Source organism: Amblyraja radiata, chromosome 21, assembly GCF_010909765.2.
Source record: "Amblyraja radiata isolate CabotCenter1 chromosome 21, sAmbRad1.1.pri, whole genome shotgun sequence".
Lineage (NCBI taxonomy): Eukaryota > Metazoa > Chordata > Chondrichthyes > Rajiformes > Rajidae > Amblyraja > Amblyraja radiata.
The window spans coordinates 5,315,673-5,338,352 of NC_045976.1; the positions used below are offsets into that span (position 1 = coordinate 5,315,673).

The window sequence follows — 22,680 nt, forward strand, 5'->3', positions numbered from 1 at the left end:
TGCTCCAGTTTCCTCCCACACTCCAAAGACGCACAGATTTCTAGGTTAATGTACTTCTGTAAATTGCCCCTAGTGTGTCGGATAGAACTAGTGTACAGGTGGACACTGGTCGGAGCGGTCTCGGTGGGCCAAAGGGCCTGTTTCCACGCTTTCTCTAAACTAAAACTAAATTAAACAGTCAGACCCGTGTTTCGACCATTCTCAAGTCATCCAATATCCTTCATAAATTTGTACAAAATCCTGCTTCCTGTTGGGTAGATAGGAACTGCAAGTGCTGGTATATACCAAAGATAGACACAAAATGCTGGAGTAACTCAGCAGGTCAGTAGGATCTCTGGAGAAAAAGGATGGGTGGCTGTCTGAGAATGGATCGACTGGGCTTATATTCACTGGAATTTAGAAGGATGAGAGGAGATCTTATAGAAACATATAAAATTCTTAAAGGATTGGACAGGGATTGATGCAGCAAAAATGGTCCCGATGTTGGGGGAGTCCAGAACCAGGGGTAAGAATAAGGGGTAGGCCATTTGAGACTGAGATGAGGAAAAACTTTTTCACCCAGAGAGTTGTGAATCTGTGGAATTCTCTGCCTCAGAAGGCAGTGGAGGCCAATTCACTGGATGTTTTCAAGAGTTAGATATAGCTCTTAGGGCTAACGGAATCAAGGGATGTGGGGAGCAAGCAGGAATGGTGTACTGATTTTGGATGATCAGCCATGATCATATTGAATGGCAGTGTTGGCTCGAAGTGCTGAATGGCCTACTCCTGCACCTATTTTCTATGTTTCTATTTCGGAAGAAGGGTGCCAACCCGAAACGTCACCCATCCCTTTTTTTCTCCAGATATGCTGCCTGACCCACTGAGTTATTCCAGCACTTTGCGTCTGTCTTCTGCTTCCCAGTACTGGTCCCACTCCAAGCCTCACTGAGATCACACGTCCTACCTGACCAAGTCTTGGCTCCTGGTCCCCAATACATTGAACCTCAAGCCATTCTCTGAAGACACCACCTCCAAACCTCACAACCCCCTCCCATATTGAGACTCTCCAGTTAAATGTCTCTGGCTACCCTTTTGAAACACCTTTTTTACCTTTTTTTTAAACCTTTTTAGAGTTCCCTTTCCTGATGTCTCACTGCCTTAAGGAACCTTCTCAAGGTCCAATGCTTTGAGCAACTTGGCCATCTCTCCTTAACCCCAACCATGAATTCCTCCCATTAGTTTTTATTCCTTAAATCCATCTCCCCCCCCCCCCCTCCCCCCCACAGCTAATCTCCCTGGAATTCCCATGGTAAAACATTTCTTGGTGATAGTAGTAGTGTCGGAGCGAACTGCAGATGCTGGTTTACACCAAAGATAGACACAAAATGCTGGGGTAACTCAGCGGGACAGACATCATCTCTGGAGAGAATGAATAGGTGGAATCAGCCATTCCTTCTCTGCCTGTCCCACTGAGTTACCCCAGCATTTTGTGTCTGCCAGAGGTTGATGTTGGACTCTGATTAGCCAGGAAACTCCACTTTACTAGACCACTCGCACCCAAACATAGCCGCTACATCACTGATGGAAACTGCTTGTGAACTGCGCAGAGAAGTGTGAAAACGCACACCTCCACATTCAGGGGCAGTTTCTTCCCAGCTGTTATCAGGCAACTGAACCATCCCATCAATAACCAGAGAGCAGACCTGAACTACTATCTACCTTGGACTTCCTTTGATCGGAGTTTACACTAAATGTTTTTCACATTATTCCCTTTATCATGTATCTGTACACTGTAAATGGCTCGATTGTAATCATGTATTGTCTTTCCGCTGACTGGTTAGCATGCCACAAAACGTTTCACTGTACCTATACACGTGACAATAAACTAAACTAAACCCAGTGTGTTTTGAAAAGAGCACTGAAGCAGGAAGGTACAGATAAAGTAAATCACAGCTATGGAGCATTTACCTCATCGGGCTCCCGGTAGATGGAAGACCTGGGTGTGCATCTGGTTAAGGTATTTTCGTTCTGTTGAAGATTTTTGTTTACAGTCCAAAGATATGCAAATATTGACTCCAGTATAGAACGGTACAAAATCCAGGTGAGGGAAAACCCTATAATATTTAGTGCTATACGAATCTGGAAACAATTAAAAAAGACATTAAAATTAGATAATTTATCACTTTTTCTTCCAATTGTGAATAATCCTTTGTTTAAGCCTTCATGGTTGGACGGGGGTTTTACACAATGGAAGAATTATGGAATTAAAAATATGGGACAACTTTACAAGGAAGGCACTTTTCTGACATTTCAGGAATTGCAACAGACTTATGGACTTCGAGGAAATGATTATTTCAGATATCTTCAACTTAGAGATTATGTAAAATCGAACTCCCAAAATTTTCGAATTAGAAATTCAGAAATTCTTGATGAATGTTGGAACAAACATCCTAATACAGAAAAATTAATATCTTATATATACAATATCTTATTAGACAGTGACATTCCCTCGACGGACTTACACAGACAAACATGGGAAAAAGAATTAAATCAAGTAATAACGAAAGATACTTGGGAAGAAAGTTTGCAACACATACATCAGTGTTCACTAAACGCCAGACATTCTCTAATACAATTTAAAGTAATACATAGGTTACATTATTCAAAAACAAAACTACATAAAATTTTTCAACATATCTCACCTATATGTGATAAATGTCAACATTTAGAAGCTACATTATCTCATATGTTTGCAAACTGTATAAAAATTAAAAAATTCTGGGTAAATATTTTTAGTATAATATCTAAAGTAACCAGCACACAATTGGACCCAGATCCAAAATTAATAATACTCGGAATATTAGAATTAAATCAAACACTTAGAACAACACAAAGAAACTTTATTGATTATAGTTTAATAACAGGAAAAAAATTAATTCTAAAATTTTGGAAAGGACCTACGGCCCCCACAATCAAAATGTGGATTATAGAAATGACGGAGACCTTAAACGTGGAAAGAATCAGATTTTCCCTGTTGGACAAACAGGAATTATTCGTTGGAACATGGTCTCCTTTTATTGATTACTTAAAGGGTCAGAATGGTTCAGCACAGGAACCTGACTAGCACGCGGGCTAAAGAATGGATGAAATACTATACTCTGAAATGTACGAATATATCTCGAATGAAGTCTTTTTTATTTTAATAAATTTTTCCATTCTTCTTTAACTACCTTTTTTCTTTTTTTTTTTGTTTTTTTTGTTTTTTTCTCTTTCTTTTCTTTCTTTACTTCATCTATCTCTTTAGTTCTATCTAGTTTAAAAAAAAAAAAAAAGGCAAAAAGTATTGGAGACAATGTAATAATAATTGACAATATTATCAATTTAAAAATGTAAGACTGTAATGATGTAATTTGGTTATGTACCTATCTCCAATAAAAAATATTTTCAAAAAAAAAAAAAAAAAAAATCCAGGTGAGCATCTTTCAGATGAGGCCCGCCCACCCCTACTGGGGGGCCCTGGGGGAGGGTGGTACCCCAACCATAAATCACACTGCTCCACGTGGCGACGTGAATGTGAGCACTTGAATGCAGCGACGTGAGTGGTATATTGCTGCCTTGAGACCCGGGTACGGGTGCTGTCTGTGTGGAGTTTATACGTTTTCCCCAGGGTGCTCCTGTTTACTCCCACAGTCCAAAGGCGTACATGTTTGTAGGTTGAGTATCTTGGTATCATTACAAATCGTCCCTATAGTGTGTGTTAGGATAGTGTTTGTGCGCGGGGATCACTGTTAGGCATGGACTTGATGGGCTGAAGGGCCTGTTGCCGCGCTGTATTTTAAATCTAAACTAATCTCACTGACGACACATTTATAAAGCTGAGATTGGCAGATTTAGGGTCTCAAAGGTGATGGGGAAAAGTTAGGAGAATGTCACTCAATCTCCATTCAGAACCCAGGAAAACAGGGCTGAGAGGGTAAGGTAGATCAGCCATGAATGAATGGAGTAGATGGGCCGAATGGCTTAATTCTGCTCCTAGAACATATGAGCCTGGCCTGTGTTTCCCCAATCTTAGCCACAACCACCAAGCTCCTCCATTCCCCCCACCCCACGACCCCCCAAAGACAGACGTACTCACCCACACTTCTGCCCCATACCCTCTCTCCTGTACACACAGGGACAGTGATTGCCTTGTACCTCATCACACCTCGAGTCTCCCTCTCCCCTCCCTCTGGCTGATGACGTGTCTCGACACAATGGCGCTTTGTGATATTCCACTTGGGCAGCTCACACCCCATGTGGAATGAATATTGACCTCTCTAACTTCAGGTAACCCTTGCTTTCCCTCTCTCCCCATCCCAGTTCTCTGACTAGTTTTACTGTCCTCCTGATTGAATGTTACTTCGTGAGTCTCCCCATTGTGACCTCCCCCTAGTTAACAATCAACCATTCTACATTTCCCTTGACCTCTCGTTTTGTCCCCTTTGATCCCTTACATTGTCCCCTTTGATCTCTCGTTTTCACACCGCAGCCTTCCATATCTCTGTGTCTCCCTCTCCCCTGACTCAGTCTAAAGAAGGGTCTCGAGGCGAAACGCCACCCATGCCTTCTCCCCTGAGATGCTGCCTGACCCGCTGGGTTACAGCAGCATTTCGGGGTCTATCTTCGGCGATGGACTTTAGCCCAGTAAAGCCAGTCAGACAGTCCCTGCCCTGCCGCCCGCACTGGACTGGCCCACATCTCACACCGCGACCTCCCACCCACCCTGCCCGTGTCACGGAGCCCAGTCCCCGGACCCCGGGCTAGTGCCCACCCATGGCCGGAGTGTGGCCCCCCGGCCCCCTGCTGCTCAAGGATACCGGTGTTCGGGCATCCACTGGCTGAAGTCCGGGGACACGGCATCATCCTCCAGCACTGGGGGGAGACAAGGTGCAGGTTATAACCATATAACAATTACAGCACGGAAACAGGCCATCTCGGCCCTTCTAGTCCGTGCCGAACACTTACTCTCACCTAGTCCCATCTACCTGCACTCAGACCATAACCCTCCATTCCTTTCCCGTCCATATACCTATCCAATTTATTTTTAAATGATAAAATCGAACCCGCCTCCACCACTTCCACTGGAAGCTCATTCCACACAGCTACCACTCTCTGAGTAAAGAAGTTCCCCCTCATGTTACCCCTAAACTTTTGTCCCTTAATTCTCAAATCATGTCCTCTTGTTTGAATCTTCCCTACTCTCAATGGAAAAAGCTTATCCACGTCAACTCTGTCTATCCCTCTCATCATTTTAAAGACCTCTATCAAGTCCCCCCTTAACCTTCTGCGCTCCAAAGATTAAAGACCTAACTTGTTCAACCTTTCTCTGTAACTTAGGTGTTGAAACCCAGGCAACATTCTAGTAAATCTCCTCTGTACTCTCTCTATTTTGTTGACATCCTTCCTATAATTTGGCGACCAGAATTGTACCCCATATTCCAGAATTGGCCTCTCCAATGCCTTGTACAATTTTAACATTACATCCCAACTTTTATATTCAATGCTCTGATGTATAAAGGCCAATGGGGGCTGCGGGCGAGGATGGGTCCCTCCTTACTCACCCACTTCCACAAAGTCGTTATTCTCCAGGACTTCTGCCAGGGCGTCGTGAGGGTCGAGCAGCGCCAGCCCCTGGCACCGACGCACGGTGAAGGCGGCTTCCTCGCTCAGGCAGCCGTAGCCCGGCTTGTTCTTGGCGTAGCGGCGCAGCGCCTCCCGGCCCAGCCAGTCCACGCTGGCCGCGCCGTCCCTGCTCGGCACCAGCAGCCACTCGTCGCGGACATGCACCGTGTAGCGGGACATGGTGCCGCCGCCCGCCAGCCCTCGGCCGCTCCTACCTCTGGCCCCGAGTCCACAGCGGCCCCGTCCACAGACCCACCTCCCAGCCCACAGCGTACAATGTCCACACCCCACCTCCCCCCACACACAACTACTATCCAACCCCCAGCGATGTCCATCCACTGTCCTGCCCCCATCCCACCCACAAACTCTCCCCACCCACCTCCATCACTGCCCAGTGCCCACCCTCCCAGACACACCCGCCAATACTGCCCACTCCCCAAATACGTCCCGACCCCAACCATGTCCCACCCCAGACCCACCCACAAATAATGCCCGGCCCTGAATAATGTCCAACCTCAGACCGAGCCACCCACCCCCGCTCACTCATAAAGCCATCCCTAAATACTGACTACCCCCCAGACCCACCCACCATCACTGCCCACTCGCAGACACTAGTCCATCCCCAGACCACTGTTCCCAGCCAGACCCACCCCCCAAATCCTGTTCCACTCCCCCAGTAATGTCCAACCATAGACCCGTCCCATCAAATACTGTCCACCTCCCAACTGTGTCCCCTACCAGACCCACCCACCCACCTCTGCTCACCCACAACCACGGCCCACCCCCAACTGAAGACCCTCCTCCCCAAATAGTGTCCGCCCTCAGCCATTCTCCACCCTGAAACATCGCCCACTCCCCAACAACGCTCAAATGCAGACTCATCCCCAACCTCCCCTACCCAGCTCCACTCTGTCCCCAATCCCATCTCCCGCTCCGTCCTCCCCCACAGACCCTCCTCTCCCACATCCTCCCTCCACACGCCCACCCGCTCCTCGAGGTCAAAGCCCCCGGCGGGCGCCAGCAAGTCCGCGGCCACTCAAAGCCACGCCGGGCGATGTAGGGCCCTGCCCCGGGTCTTGATGTTGGAGCCCCCGGCGGGCGCTAGCAAGTCCTCGGCAATTTACAGCCGCGCCGGGCGATGTAAGGCCCCCCTCCAGGTCACTCTCAACCCCGCAATTCGGGCGGGAGAAGTCGCCGTTGCCGGTGCCCCGCAAAGCAGTCTCCCACCGGGGACCCGCGAGCTCCCGGTGTCACCATCCACCGGAGTCGGGTCGCAGCAGCTCGCCCCCGCAGCTCTCCACGCTCCAAGCTGGCCAGCTCCACGGAGGTAGGTCCACAGCTCCACGGAGGTAGGTAAACCCCCCCACCCCTCCTTCCTGCCCCTTTGGGCTTAATGATACATCCTATAACCTTCTCTATCCTGGAAGAAAGGTTCTGACCATCTACCCTATAATTAGGGTATACCCTATTATACCCTAGAATTATAATACTCTATAATTAATAAATAATCTCTTGTAATTTGCTGAGGCTTATAATTATGTTTAACACATTCAGTATAGATTCCTTGTGGTGACCACTGCCCAGTCCATCACGGGTTCTGACCTCCCCACCATCGAATGGATTTACAGGAGTCACTGCCCCAAAAAGGCAGGCAGCATCATCAGAGACCCACACCACCCTGGCCACACTCTCATTTCACTCCTGCCGTCGGGAAGAAGAGCCTGAAAACTGTAACGTCCAACAGCCATCAGACTATTAAACGCTACATCCTCCAATAAACTCTAAACTACATAGACTTGGGAGTTGTTTAAGAAGGAACTGCAGATGCCGGAAAATCGAAGGTAGACAAAAATGCTGGGGAAACTCAGTGGGTGCAACGTTTCGGGACGAAACGTTGCCTATTTCCTTCGCTCCATAGATGCTGCTGCACCCGCTGAGTTTCTCCAGCATTTTTGTCTACCATAGACTTGGGAGTATTGGTTTTATCTCTTTGCACTGATTTTGTTTGTTTGTTTGTCTTTATGTGTGTATATACATCTACAGTGGCTTGCAAAAGTATTCATACCCCTTGAACTTTTCCACATTTTGTCACGTTACAACCACAAACGTAAATGTATTTTATTGGGATTTTATGTGATGGACCAACACAAAGTGGCGCATAATTGTGAAGTGGAAGGAAAATGATACATGGTTTTCAAATTTTTTTACAAATAAAAAACTGAAAAGTGTGGCGTGCAAAAGTATTCAGCCCCCTTTACTCTGATACCCCTAAATAAAATCCAATTGCCTTCAGAAGTTACCTAATTAGTAAATAGATGCAAAACGCTAGTAAATAGAGTCCACTTGTGTGTAATCTAATCTCAGTATAAATACAGCTATTCTGTGAAGGCCTCAGAGGTTTGTTAGAGAACATTAGTGAACAAACAGTATCATGAAGCCCAAGGAACACACCACACCAGACAGGTCAGGGATAAAGTTGTGGAGAAGTTTAAAGCAGGGTTAGGTTATAAAAAAATATCCCAAGCTTTGAACATCTCACGGAGCACTGTTCAATCCATCATCCGAAAATGGAAAGAGTATGGCACAACTGCAAACCTACCAAGACATGGCCGTCCACCTAAACTGACAGGCCGGGCAAGGAGAGCATTGATCAGAGAAGCAGCCAAGAGGCCCATGGTAACTCTGGAGGAGCTGCAGAGATCCACAGCTCAGGTGGGAGAATCTGTCCACAGGACAACTATTAGTCGTGCACTCCACAAATCGGGCCTTTATGGAAGAGTGGCAAGAAGAAAGCCATTGTTGAAAAAAAGCCATAAGAAGTCCCGTTTGCAGTTTGCCACAAGCCATGTGGGGGACACAGCAAACATGTGGAGGAAGGTGTTCTGGTCAGATGAGACCAAAATAGAAGTTTTTGGCCTAAATGCAAAACGCTATGTGTGGCGGAAAACACTGCACATCACCCTGAACACACCATCCCCACTGTGAAACATGGTGGTGGCAGCATCATGCTGTGGGGATGCTTTTCTTCAGCAGGGACAGGGAAGCTGGTCAGAGTTGATGGGAAGATGGATGGAGCCAAATACAGGACAATCTTGGAAGAAAACCTGTTAGAGTCTGCAAAAGACTTGAGACTGGGGTGGAGGTTCACCTTCCAGCAGGACAACGACCCTAAACATACAGCCAGAGCTACAATGGAATAGTTTAGATCAAAGCATATTCATGTGTTAGAATGGCCCAGTCAAAGTCCAGACCTAAATCCAATTGAGAATCTCTGGCAAGACTTGAAAATTGCTGTTCACAGACGCTCTCCATCCAATCTGACTGAACTTGAGCTATTTTGCAAAGAAGAATGGGCAAAAATTTCAGTCTCTAGATGTGCAAAGCTGGTAGAGACATACCCCAAAAGACTTGCAGCTGTAATTGCAGCGAAAGGTGGTTCTACAAAGTATTGACTCAGGGGGGCTGAATACTTTTGCACGCCACACTTTTCAGTTTTTTATTTGTAAAAAAATTTGAAAACCATGTATCATTTTCCTTCCACTTCACAATTATGCGCCACTTTGTGTTGGTCTATCACATAAAATCCCAATAAAATACATTTACGTTTGTGGTTGTAACGTGACAAAATGTGGAAAAGTTCAAGGGGTATGAATACTTTTGCACGCCACTGTATATATACACACACAAGTCGTAATGCAGCTTTATAAGACATTGCTTTGGATACATTTGGAGCATAGCGTGCAGTTCTTGGTCGCCCCAGTACAGGAAGAATGTGAAAACTGTGGAGAGGGTACAGAATGATGCCTGGATTAGACTGTTTCTGCTCGAGGGTGAGGTTGGACAGACTTGGATTGTTTTCTCTGCAATACTGGAGGTCGAGGGAAGAGCTGATAGAAGTATACAGAATTATGAGAAGCATTGAGAGGGTAGACAGTCGGAACCATTTTCTCAGAGAGAGCATAGCTTTAAGATAGATGGGCAACGTTTAAAGGAGATGAAGATGATTTGGAGTATTGCTTGCAGTTCTGGTGGCCCCATTACAGGAAAGATGTGGAGGCTTATGGAGAGGGTGCAGAGGAGGTTTATCAGAATGATGCCTGGATTAGAGGGTTTTAGCTACAGGGGGAGGTTGGATAGACTTGAATTGCTTTTTCTGGGACATCATGGAACGACTTGGAAATGTCTAACACTAGGGGGCGTAGCTATAAGGTGAGAGGGGGAATATTTAATGGAGATGTGTGGGGGCAAGTTTTTTACAGGGAGCGGTGCAGGCCTGGCATGTGTTGCCAAGGCTGGTGGTGAAGGTTGGTACCACAGTGGTGTTTAAGAGGCTTTTAGATAGGCATATGGAAGTACAGGGAATAGAGGGATGTGGATCATGTGTAGGCAGATGCGATCAGTTTAACTTGACATCACGTTCAGCACCAACATTGTGGGCCGAAGGGCCTGTTCCTGAGCTGTACTGTTCTATGTCCTATAGGATTGTCAGGGCAAGATTTTTACACAGAGTGTGGTGGGTGGCTGGAATGCACTGCTGGAAGTTGTGGAGGAGGCAGATACAATCGTGGCATTTAAGAGTTCATAAGTGATAGGGTCAGAATGAGGCATTTCGACCCATCAAGTCCACTCTGCCATTCAATCATGGCTGATCTATCTTTCCACATTCTCCTGCCTTCTCCCCATATCCCCCGACACCAGTACTAATCAAGAACTATCTATCTCTGCCTTAAGGGCCTGTCCCACTTGGCGGTCATTTGCGTGTAAATTACGCGACATAATTTACGCGTCACGACGCAGGGCGCGCGATGTGACACACACGTGATGATCGCATGGTGCGCATTACGGCCGCATGGTGCCCGATGACATAGGCAGTGACGCGCGGCTGCGTGCGGCGTCGCAGGTTTTTGTGACGTACAAAATCTTGGCGCGCCGTCTGCGTGATGTGCAAATGACGGCCAAGTGGGACAAGCCCTTTAAAAAATATCCATTAACTTGGCCTCCGCATCCTTCTGTGTGACAGAAGAGACCTGGATAGGCGCATGGATGGATGTGCAGGGAATGGAGGCTTATGGATTTGTGCAGGTAGATAGGAGTTGGTCTTGGCATCATGTTCTGCACAGACATGTTGGGCTGTAGGGCATGTTCCTGTGCTGTACAGTTCTATGTTCTTTATATGTTCTATGTTGATCGTATTGCTCTCTGTTGCCCCATCAAAAGTAAAAGCAGTAGGTGAAACAAAAAACCCATGTAGGTCACGGGGAGAATGAACAAACACCGTACAGACAGCACCCGTAGTCAGGATTGAACCCGAGACTCTGGCGTTGTATGGCGGCAAATCTACTGCCGCACCACTTTCACTCGCAATGTTTCAAGATCATACAGTATTTAATGCCTGTCAGTGCATTGAGGGCCATTTCATATTTCATGCCTTTTCGGTAATTAGAGCCGTTAACTCTCCTCGTTAGGGTTGGGGCCTACGCGATTGAGTCTACGTGTAAAGAAGGCGTTACAGAGGGTGGACGGTCAGTGGGAGAAGGAGCCTCGGGTTCTGCAGGACAGTCTGTGTGGGCTCCGCGCTGGTCACTCACCGCTGTCGAAGGCTCTGGTGGTGCCTTTGAGAACCTCCAGCGTGAGTGCGGCGATGATGTCCGCCTGGCGGGCGATGGCCACGGCTCGCTCCACTGCCTCAGCGCCCAGCGACGTGATCATCTGTGTCCCGTTGATCAGCGACAGCCCCTGGGCACCGAAGAGTTTGATGTAAAATCATAACAACATGCATTGGACATGCAGGTGGGAGGGGGAGGGGGGGGGGGGGGGATAACAAAGGAGGGCATATTGTAACTTTGTCCGTGCCCTTTATGTAGCGACTATTTGCATACCTTAGATACTCAAACAAAGAATTTCACTGTGACTTGTCACATATGACAATAAAGTAAAAGGTAGACAAAAGTGCTGGAGAAACTCTGCGGGTGCAGCAGCATCTATGGAGCGAAAGAAATAGGCAACGTTTCGGGAGGGCAGGGAGCAGGAGTTGATGAAGTCAGTGATGGTGCTAGAGATAGTGGCCTGGTGCTGGTCTGTGGGGTCATGGTCCAGGGGTAAGTAGGAGGAGGTGTCCGAGTCCGAGTCCATAGATGCTGCTGCACCCGCTGAGTTTCTCCAGCACTTTTGTCTACCTTTTCTAGATCTTTATTCTTTCAATTTGCTTCAATCATTAAACAATGTTGTAAAATACAAGATGTAAATAATGGTTTAGTTGAGTTTCGTTTCTTTTTGATGCGAGATACAGCTTGGAAACAGGCCCTTCGACTGCAGAGTCCACATTAACCATCGATCGCCCATCCACATTAGTTCTAAGTAATCCAACTTTTAGTTTAGAGATACAGCTTGAGAACAGGCTGTTCCTCCTACAGGTAGACACAAAATGCAGGAGTAATTCAGTGGGACAGGCAGCATTTCTGGAGGGAAGGAATGGGTGACATTTCAGGTCGAGACTTAAGAAGGGACTCGACCCGAAACGTCACCCATTCCTTCTCTGCAGAGATTACTCCAGCATTTTGTGTCTACCTTCGATTTAAACCAGCATCTGCAGTTCGTTCCTGCACCTTTGTCCCACAGAGTCCATGCTGACCATTGATCACCCGTTCACACAGTTTCGTTGCTATCCCACTTTCTCATTCACTACCTAGACGCTAAGGACAATTTACAGAGGCCAATTAAGCTACAAACCTGCACATCTTTGGGATGTTGCAGGAAACCAGAGCACCCAGAGGAAACCCACGCAGTCACAGGGAGAAGGTGCAAATTCCACGCTGACCTCCACTGAGGTCAGTTCCGAACCCAGGTCCCAGGAGCTGTGAGGCAGCAGCTCGACCAAGCTGAGCCACTGTGCCACCCTTTACATAGATGTCTCTCAAGTTATATCCGTGAGTAAACAGCATTTCAAAGAAAAGTCACTGAAAATATAGATTTTTTTATAGATATAGTAACCAATTGTAATACTATGTACTGGCAATGTTTAAAAAATATGTGTGTTGATTAGTTCATAAAATCAAAGGTTCATATGCTATAGGAGCAGAATTAGGACATTCGACCCATCAAAATAGGGAGAGTACAGAGGAGATTTACTAGAATGTTGCCTGAGTTTCAGCAACTAAGTTACAGAGAAAGGTTGAACAAGTTAGGTCTTTATTCTTTGGAGCGCAGAAGGTTAAGGGGGGACTTGATAGAGGTCTTTAAAATGATGAGAGGGATAGACAGAATTGACGTGGATAAGCTTTTTCCATTGAGAGTAGGGAAGATTCAAACAAGAGGACATGATTTGAGAATTAAGGGACAGAAGTTTAGGGGTAACTTGAGGGGGAATTTCTTTACTCAGAGAGTGGTAGCTGTGTGGAATGAACTTCCAGTGGAAGTGGTGGGCAGGTTCGATTTTATAATTTAAAAATAAATTGGATAGGTATATGGACGGGAAAGGAATGGAGGGTTATGGTCTGAGTGCAGGTAGATGAGACGAGGGGAGAATAAGTATTCGGCACGGACTAGAAGGGCCGAGATGGCCTGTTTCCATGCTGTAATTGTTATATGGTTATATGGTTATAAGTCTACTCCACCATTCAATCATGGCTGATCTATCTTTCCCCTTCAACCCCAGTCTCCTGCCTTCTCCCCATAACCCCTGACACCCGTACTTAATCAAGAATCTATCAATCTCCATCTGAAAAATATCTATTGACAGCCTCCACAACCTTCTGTGACGGTTATTACACAAATTATCGGTAGAAGCCTGCTTTATTACCTCTTTAGGTTTCAGTGAAATCGGATGGAGCCCATGAGCTTGTAAAACCTGATGGTACAAGATAGAATCATTTTAACGGCAGTCTGTTCCATTATCCACATGTACTGAATCACAGTCTTGGAGGGTAAACTAAATGTATATAATCAAACTTCAAACCTCAGAGATTACTGAATCTCATGGTATCACCTAATATCACCGGATCACAAAACAACAAGGTATCACCAAAGGTACACAAAAATGCTGGAGAAACACAGCAGGTGCAGCAGCATCTATGGAGCGAAGGAGATAGGCAATGTTTCGGAACCCAAGGGTTTCGGCCCGAAACGTTGCCTATCTCCTTCGCTCCATAGATGCTGCTGCACCCGCTGAGTTTCTCCAGCATTTTTGTCTACCTTCGATTTTCCAGCATCTGCAGTTCCTTCTTAAACACAAGGTATCACCAAATCTCATTGGATTCTCTGAGCACCATTTTTTTTCAAAAATAAACTTAATTCAGGATTTAAAAAAATGTATATATAAAACAATAACAGTGCAAAAAAACTCTTCATACATTCATAATGTCGATATATTCAATAGTATCGTACTCAGCCGTATTTGCATCTATTTTAGAGATACAGCGCAGAATCGTACACGAACACTATTCTACACACGAGGGACAATTTACAATTTTACTGAAGCCAATTAGCCTGTAAACCTGTACGTCTTTGGAGTGTGGGAGGAAACCGGAGCACCCGGAAACAAAACCCACGCAGGTCACGGGGAGAATGCAAAAACTCAGACAGCACCCATAGTCAGGATTGAACCTGGGTCTATGGTGCTGTGAGGCAGCATCTCTACCGCTGCGCCACCGTGCCATCCACATATCAGGGTTGTATCGTTGAACCATTGCGCAGATACTCGGAGTTATAGAACACTGCGTGTGGTCCAACACTGTACATTTGGCTTATGGTTTAAAATCTAGTTGCTAATCAAAGTGTACCCACAATACAGTAACTAGACGTCATAGAAAACCAAGAGAACTCACATCCTTAGCGTCAGCCCAGCCGCTTTTTGGCGACCACATTTTCCCTTCACCCATCAGTCCGAGGGCAAGGTGAGCCAGAGGAGCGAGATCTCCACTGGCCCCAACAGTTCCCTTCTCTGGCACGAAGGACAGGCAGGAAGCTGCAGAAAGCACAATAAAAGAGAGTAAAGGGCCTGTCCCACTTGGGCGTCATTTACGTTTCACGCAGGTGGCGCGCAAAGGTTTTGTGAATTCCAAAATCGTGGGGCGCCGCTCGCGACCGCACGTCACTGCCTACGTCACCGCGCACCATGCGAGCGTAACGCGCACCATGCGCGCATCACATGCGTGTCACGACGCCCGCGTCGTGCATCGTGACGCGTAAATGACGTGCAAATGACACGCAAGTGGGACAGGCCCTTAAGATTACAGCCCAGCAAAACATAATCTACTCTGTTATATAAATATGAAGACAATGGGGCGGAATAGTGGCATTGTGATAGAGATGCTGTCTTACAGCGCCAGAGACCCGGGTTCGATCCTGACTACGGCGTTTGTACATTCTCCTCGTGATCTGCATGCATTTTCTCCACGTGGTCTGGTTTCCTTCCACACTCCAAAGACGTACAGGTTTGTAGGTTAATTGGCTTCTCTAACTAGCCCCTAGCGTGTAGGATTGTGTTAGTGTACGGGGATCGCTGGTCGGCATGGCCTTGGTGTGCTGAAGGGCCTGTCTCCATGCTGTATCTCTAAAGTCTAAAGTAAAGTCTAAAGGATTTGTACGTTCTCTGGTTTCCTCCCACACTCCAAAGACGTACAGGTTTGTAGGTTAATTGGCTTCTGTAACTTGTCCCTAGTGTGTGTAGGGTAGTGCTAGTGTATGGGGTATTGGGAGGTCGCGGAAGGGCCTGTTGCCGTGCTGTATCTCTAGAGTCTAAAGAAAAGTTTCAAAGCAAAGTATAAAAGGCAACGTTACCATTGAAGGCCTGGATCATTTGGTTGAGGGTCTCCAAGGAGATTCCACTGTAACCCTTGGCGAGGACATTGATCCTGAGAGCCAGCAGCATCCGGCATCTCTCTGGAGAGAGGGGTTTGCCCACACCTGCAGAAGAAGCACTCGGCCACTTATCTACTGTTTCCCAGAGATGCCGGGGTTTACAGGAACGGGGTGGGTGTTGGGGGCTACAGAGGCAAGGAACCGGGCATGCGGAGGAGTGGGTTTAATTTAGTTTGGTTTGTTCTCACATGTACCTACGCACGGTGAAAGGCTTTTGTGGCGTGCTAACCAGTCAGCGGAAAGACAAAACATGATTACAGTAGATCCATTTACAGTGTCTGTAGGAGCAGAGATTTAAGAATGTGTGGAGCGATTGTAATACGCGATTGTACATCTGCTTCTGTGAATTCACGCAGATAGTCGCCTGTGTTGGGCGCCATCTTGGAAGCATGTTTGCGATTCGGAGGGGAGAGGGGCGGAGGATTCAAAGAGGACAGGGGTAAGGGTTTTGGAAGAAGGGACAGGGGTGTCCCTGTTGGAGGAGTTCATCGGGGAGGGGGGGGTCGGTGTTTTGGCTGCAAGGAGGTGGAGAGGAAGGATAGGGGAGTCCGGAGCGAAGGGCAAGGTTATGCAAGGTAGGGAGAGAGAGTTCAGAGGGGAGAGGTCGAGGTTCAAAGGGGAGGGGCCCATGGTTCTGAGGGGTGGGGGGGAGCAGGAGATAGGCTCGGAGTTTCAGAGTGGGGGGGAGGGGGAGCTCAGAAGGGAGAGGCTGGGGGTTCATGCCCAAAGTGGTGCATCTGGGCATTTGGGGAGGGGACCATGGGTTCTGGAGAAGGACCAGGAGTGTTTGATGGGTTGGGGCCGGGGCATCAGAGGGAGGGTTCGTGGTCACAGATGGGTGGTCTGGTGGTTTGGAGGAGGGGGGACAGGAGGAGAGGGGTTGGGGGTTTGGAGGAGTGGGGACAGGAGGAGAGAGGCTGGCGGCTTCAGATGGGAGAGGTGGGGGTTTCGTGAGGGAGGATCTGGGAGGTGGGGCATTTGAAGGGAAGAGGCCAGGGGTTTGGTCGGGAAGGGCCAGGTTTCTCGGTGAGTGAGTGAGGGTTCAGAGGGGAGACACCGGAGAAAGGATATGTTCAGAGGGGACGTAAATGATAGGAGAAAAATTAGGCCATTCGGCCCATCAAGTCTGCTCCGCCATTCAATCATGGCTGATCTAACTCTCCCTCCTCACCCCATTCTCCCCGTAACCCCTTACACCCGCACTAATCAAGAATCCATATCTCTGCCCTAAAAATATCCATTGACTTGGCCTCCACTGCCTTCTGTGGGAAAGAATTCCAGATTCATCTCCATCTGACTAAAGAAATTCCTCCTCATCTCCTTCCTTAAATTCTGAGGCTATGACCTCTAGTACTAGACTTTCTCACTAGTGGAAACATCCTCTCCACATCCACTCTATCCAATATGATAACCACTCAATGGTTATGTAGCGGTGGGCCGTGTGGCATTGGAGGAGAAAGCCTGTGGATACAGAGGGGTGGAACAGGTGGTTTTGGAGAAGAAGGCCCGGGTTTTAGAGGGTTGAGGTTGGCTTTTGCGGAGGGGGTAAATTGAAAGCTAATCCTTAGAAATAATATATAATCAGTGAGCAAATCTGAAAGGAGGCCCAGGGAGATGGGAGGAGTTGCTCTATTGCAAAGTAAACTTTGGGATAGAGTACACAGCAATTTGAGGCAGGATGTATGATCAGGCATTCCAGCAGAGATTTTTCTCATGTCAGAACTACTGTGTTCAGGGAGGTGTACAGAGATAGAATGCGTTCTTTCGGTTAAGGGCCTGTCCCACTGTAGGAGCCAATTCAAGAGTTCTCCCGAGTTTCCCCTGATTCAAACTCGGAGAATTACGGTAATAGCCGCTCGTAGGTACTCGGGGCTCTCGTGGACATTTTTCAACATGTTGAAAAATCTTCTTGAGTCTTCACGAGCTTACCGCGTTTCCCGAGTACCTGCCGTTAGCGTTACGAGCCACTAAGAGGCGTCCCGAGCTCCGACGTACCCGCTATGTACATTCTACGTGCTTACCATGAGTTTGATTTTTTCTTAAACTCGGGAGAGCTCTTGAATTACCTCATACAGTGGGACAGGCCCTTAATAGAGTCATAGAGTCATTCAACGTGGAAACAGGCCCTTCAGTCCAACTTGCCTACGTCGCCCAACATGTCCCATCTATCGGTGTCAGGGTGTATGGGGAGAAGGCAGGAGTGGGGTTGAGAGGGAAAGATAGATCAGCCATGATTGAATGGCAGAGTAGATTTGATAATTACTATCGATCCATTTACAGTGTCTAAAGGAGTAGCGATTTAACAGTGTGGAGCTATTGTAATACGTGATTGTAGACCTGCTTCTGTGACTTGCGCGCAAACAGTCGCACGGGTCGGGCGCCATCTTGGAAGCAAGTTTGCAATTCGGAGGGGAGAAGGGCGGAGGATTCGAAGAGAAAGGGGGAAATGGGGAAAGGGGGAAAAAGGGAGAAATGGCCTAATTCTGCTCCTATGACCTGTGAACATAAAATAGCAAAAGGCATTCTTTCACATACCTACAGCAGTGGAGTGTATAATATTCTCCTGGAGCTCCCTGTATAAAGAAAGCAGCAAGTCAGGAAGAGTGTGACAGATAGTCACAGTGTAGTGTCACAGTACAATATACTCACACAAGTGTGACACAGTTTGCTCCTGTTCCAATACCTAAAGGAGCTGCTCCTTGCCTTTTGGCTGCACTTCACACCCACCATCCTCATCTTTGGACACCCTGTGCGTAGGGGAGAGTGTAGGGGTGAAGATGTCCTGGTCGGGTTGCTCCTGGGCCTGGCCAAGCTGGCCATCCGCGAGTCACGGCGCCAGGCGGTGGAGGGCTCTACCCAAGCGAGCTGCCCAGCCCCTTTTCCGGGGTTACGCCCGTGCCCGGGTGGTACTAGAGAGGGACTTTGCGGTGATCACGGGGGATTTCCGGGACCGCTGGGCACCGCGGGGGGTGGAATGTATCCTTAACAAGGAGTGTAAAATAGTTATTTAATATTCAGTATTTAAAAATATCTGTTTTACTTTGTATTGTGGTGGTGGGTTTGTTTGTATTGTTTCGTATTGTACATATCATTTTTGTAAATAATTCATTACAATTATTTTTGGTTAAAAAAAAGTGTGACATTAGAACACACACACACACACACACACACACGTGTGACAGATAGTCTCACAGTGCAGTGCCATGTTAGAATACACACACACACATACACGAGTGTGACAGATAAGGGCCTGTCCCTCTTGGGCGTCATTTGCACGTCATTTACACGACTTCATTTACGCGTCACAACGCACGACGCACGGGATGCGCGCACGGCATCCATTACAAGCGCATGGTGCGTGGTGACATAGGGAGTGATATGCGGTCACGCGCGGCGCCCCAGGATTTGGGGATGTACAAAATCCTCGCGCGCCATCTGCGTGACGTGCAAATGACGCCCAAGTGGGACAGGCCCTATAGTCTCACAGTACAGTGTCACATTAGAACACACACACACACACACACACACACACACACACACACACACACACACACACACACGAGTGTGACAGATAGTCTCACAGCACAGTGTCACGTTAGATTATACTCACACGAGTTTATCTGGGGCAATAACTGTCCGGGCAAACCTCCCAAAGCCCGTGTTTATTCCGTAAACAACTAGAAGGCAAAAATATTTGCAATTGCAAGGTGTTATTTGTGGGATAGACACATGCATTTCAAAGTTACATAATTTACTTGATATTATTTAAATTAATTTCAAACAGACTTTGAGATCAAATAAGATATGACCTTGCCCTTCCTTGACGATTCTTTCCACCAGGTCCCGTGATTTGTTGACCCTTCTTTCAACATCAGTGGCAAGCTGAAAGAAAAACCCACGGTGCATTATTCCGCCAGCCCGGACAGCTGACAACCCAGCGGGATGAACATTGATTTCTCTAACTTCAAGTAACCCTTGCATTCCCTCTCTCTCCGGTCCCTCCCCCACCCTAGTCGTCCTGCTAGTTCCATTGTTCGCATCCTTGTATCCGTCTTGTTATCACCTCTTCCCCAGCCAACAATGGGCCATTGTGGGCTCTACCCTTCCTGAGGTCATCTGTCGCCAGCCCTGATTTGTTCTGGCCTTTCCTCGCCTCCAGTTCCACCACCCCCCCATCCCCAGCTCCCCAGCTCCCCTCCCCCCCCACTCCTAGCTCCCCTCTCCCCCATCCCCAGCTCCCCTCCCCCCCTCAAAACGTCACCTATTTTCTTTTCTCCAGAGATGCTGCCTGACCCGTTGAGTTACTCCAGCACTTTGTGTCTATTTTGTGTAACACATTTAAGTATCACTTGAAGTGACAGTCAATATCTCACCTTGATTTTGTAGGTCCCCTTGCCAAGCTGGACAAGTTGTTGTGTCGTTAAGCTACTTCCATCCAAGTAAATGGACTGAATAGGGAGGAATAAGCAAAATCACTCAAAATAAACCTATAGACCACCGCAGATTTAATTTAGTTTAGTTTAGAGACACAATGCAGAATGCCAACCGAGTCTGCGCCGACCAGCGATTCCCATACATTAGTACTATCCTACACACCAGGGTCAATTTACAATTTTTACCGAAGCCAATTAGACTACAAACCTGTACGTCTTTGGTGAGTGGGAGGAAACCGGAGCTCCCGGGGAAAACCCTCACAGGTCACTGGGAGAACGTACAAACTACATACAGACAGCACAGGTAGGTAGGATGGAACACAGATCTCTGGTGCTGGAAGGCAGCAACTCTACCGCTGCGCCATCGTGCATCTGCCATCTACTTTGGAGCAGTTTTATGTCAATGCACAAGCCCATTCTGCACACTTACCTGCTGAGTATTTGAATGCATTCTGCATTTACTTATTAAGGAGTTGTAAGATTAAAATAACAGTTCATCAGTTGAGAGGTGGGAAAAAGTAAATCAATTTGTGAAACTGGACAGAAATCAACAAATGCTTTTATGCCAAAGTACATGATAGACAATAGACAATAAGGGCAGAAGTAGGCCATTCGGCCCTTCGAGCCAGCACCGCCATTCAATATGATCATGGCTGATCATCCACAATCAATACCCCGTTCCTACCTTCTCACCATATCCCCTGACTCCACTATCTTTAAGAGCTCTATCCAACTCTCTTGAAAGCATCCAGAGAATTGGCCTCCGCTGCCTTCTGAGGCAGAGAATTCCACAGATTCACAACCCTCTGTGTGAAACAGTTTTTCCTTATCTCTGTTCTAAATGGCTTGCCCCTTATTCTTAAATTGTGGCCCCTGGTTCTGGACTCCCTTCTGGACTCTCATCCTTCTAAATTCCAGAGTATACAAGCCAGCCGCTCCATTCTCTCAGCATATGACAGTCCCGCCATCGCAGGAATTAATCTGGTGAACCTACCTCAATAGCAAGAATGTCCTTCCTAAAATTTGGAGACCAAAGCTGCACACAATACTCCACGTGTGGTAATAGAAACATAGCAACATAGATAATAGGTGCAGGAGTTGGCCATTCGGCCCTTCGAGCCTGCACCGCCATTCAATATGATCATGGCTGATCATCCAACTCAGTATCCCGTACCTGCCTTCTCTCCATACCCCCTGATCCCTTTAGCCACAAGGGCCACATCTAACTACCTCTTAAATATAGCCAATGGACTGGCCTCAACTTCCTTCTGTGGCAGAGAGTTCCAGAGATTCACCACTCTCTGTGTGAAAAATGTTTTTCTCATCTCGGTCCTAAAGGATTTCCCCTCTATCCTTAAGCTGTGACCCCTTGTCCTGGACTTCCGCAACATCGGGAACAATCTTCCTGCGTCTAGCCTGTCCAACCCCTTAAGAATTTTGTAAGTTTCTATAAGATCCCCCCTCAATCTCCTAAATTCCAGCGAGTACAAGCCGAGTCTATCCAGTCTTTCTTCATATGAAAGTCCTGACATCCCAGGAATCAGTCTGGTGAACATTCTCTGCACTCCCTCTATGGCAATAATGTTCTTCCTCAGATTTGGAGACCAAAACTGTATGCAATACTCCAAGTGTGGTCTCACCAAGGCCCTGTACAACTGCAGTAGAACCTCCCTGCTCCTATACTCAAATACCTTTGCTATGAATGCTAACATACCATTCGCTTTCTTCACTGCCTGCTGCGCCTGCATGCTTTATTCACATTAAACTGTATCTGCCATGCATCTGACCGCTCACCCAACCTGTCCAAGTCACCCTGCATCCTCATAGCATCCTTCTCACAGTTCACACTACCACCCAGCTTTGTGACATCTGCAAATTTGTTATGATACTTTTAATCTCGTCATTTAAATCATTAATGTATATTGTAAATAGCTGCGGTCCCAGCACCGAGCCTTGCGATACCCCACTAGTCACCACCTGCCATTCTGAAAGGGACCCGTTAATCCCTTCTCTTTCTTTCCTGTCTGCCGACCAATTTCCTATCCGTCAGTATCCTAGCCCCAATACCATGTGCTCTAATTTTCCCCACTAATCTCCGATGTGGGACATCAAATGCTTTCTGTCCAGGCACACGACATCCATTGGCTCTCCCTTGTCCTTTTTCCTGGTTACATCCTCAGAAAATTCTAGAAGATTAGTTACGCATGATTTTCCCTCCGTAAATCCATGCTGACTCAGACCGATCCTGTTACTGATATCACATTTAGGAAGAGTATCAATCAGCTGCCATGGGAAATGAGTCAAGAATTTTCCCAGGTGACTTAAAGCTATGTTGTAGCAGGGACATGGTACTGAAGTGTGAGCTTTCATTTATCATTCAGCTTGAATGATAAATGAACTGCGAGCTCAGCCCCCTGCTCCACTCACTCTGTACCCATGACTGTGTCGCCGGATATAGTGCGAACTCCATCACCAAGTTTGCCGATGACACCACTGTTGTAGGAAGAATTACAGATGCGATGAGTCATAGTATAGAAGTGAGATCGACCGATTGACCAAATGGTGCCAGCACAATAACCTGGCTCTCAATAGCAGTAAAACCAACGGACTGATTGTGGACTTTGGAAGAGGAAGGATCCGGACCCACAATCCTGGAGTGTCAAAAACTTCAAATTCCTGGGCATACATATTTCCAAAGATCTGTCCTGGTCCCAGCACATCGATGCAATTATAAAGAAAGCAGCCTCTG

The 22,680-nt window shown here is 47.2% G+C and overlaps 1 pseudogene; it reads right to left on the reverse strand.

The window, feature by feature from the left end:
• The window catches only part of LOC116985040, a 43,264-nt pseudogene extending 37,375 nt beyond the window's left edge, over window positions 1–5,889 (reverse strand).
• Window positions 5,890–22,680: the final 16,791 nt, after the last annotated feature.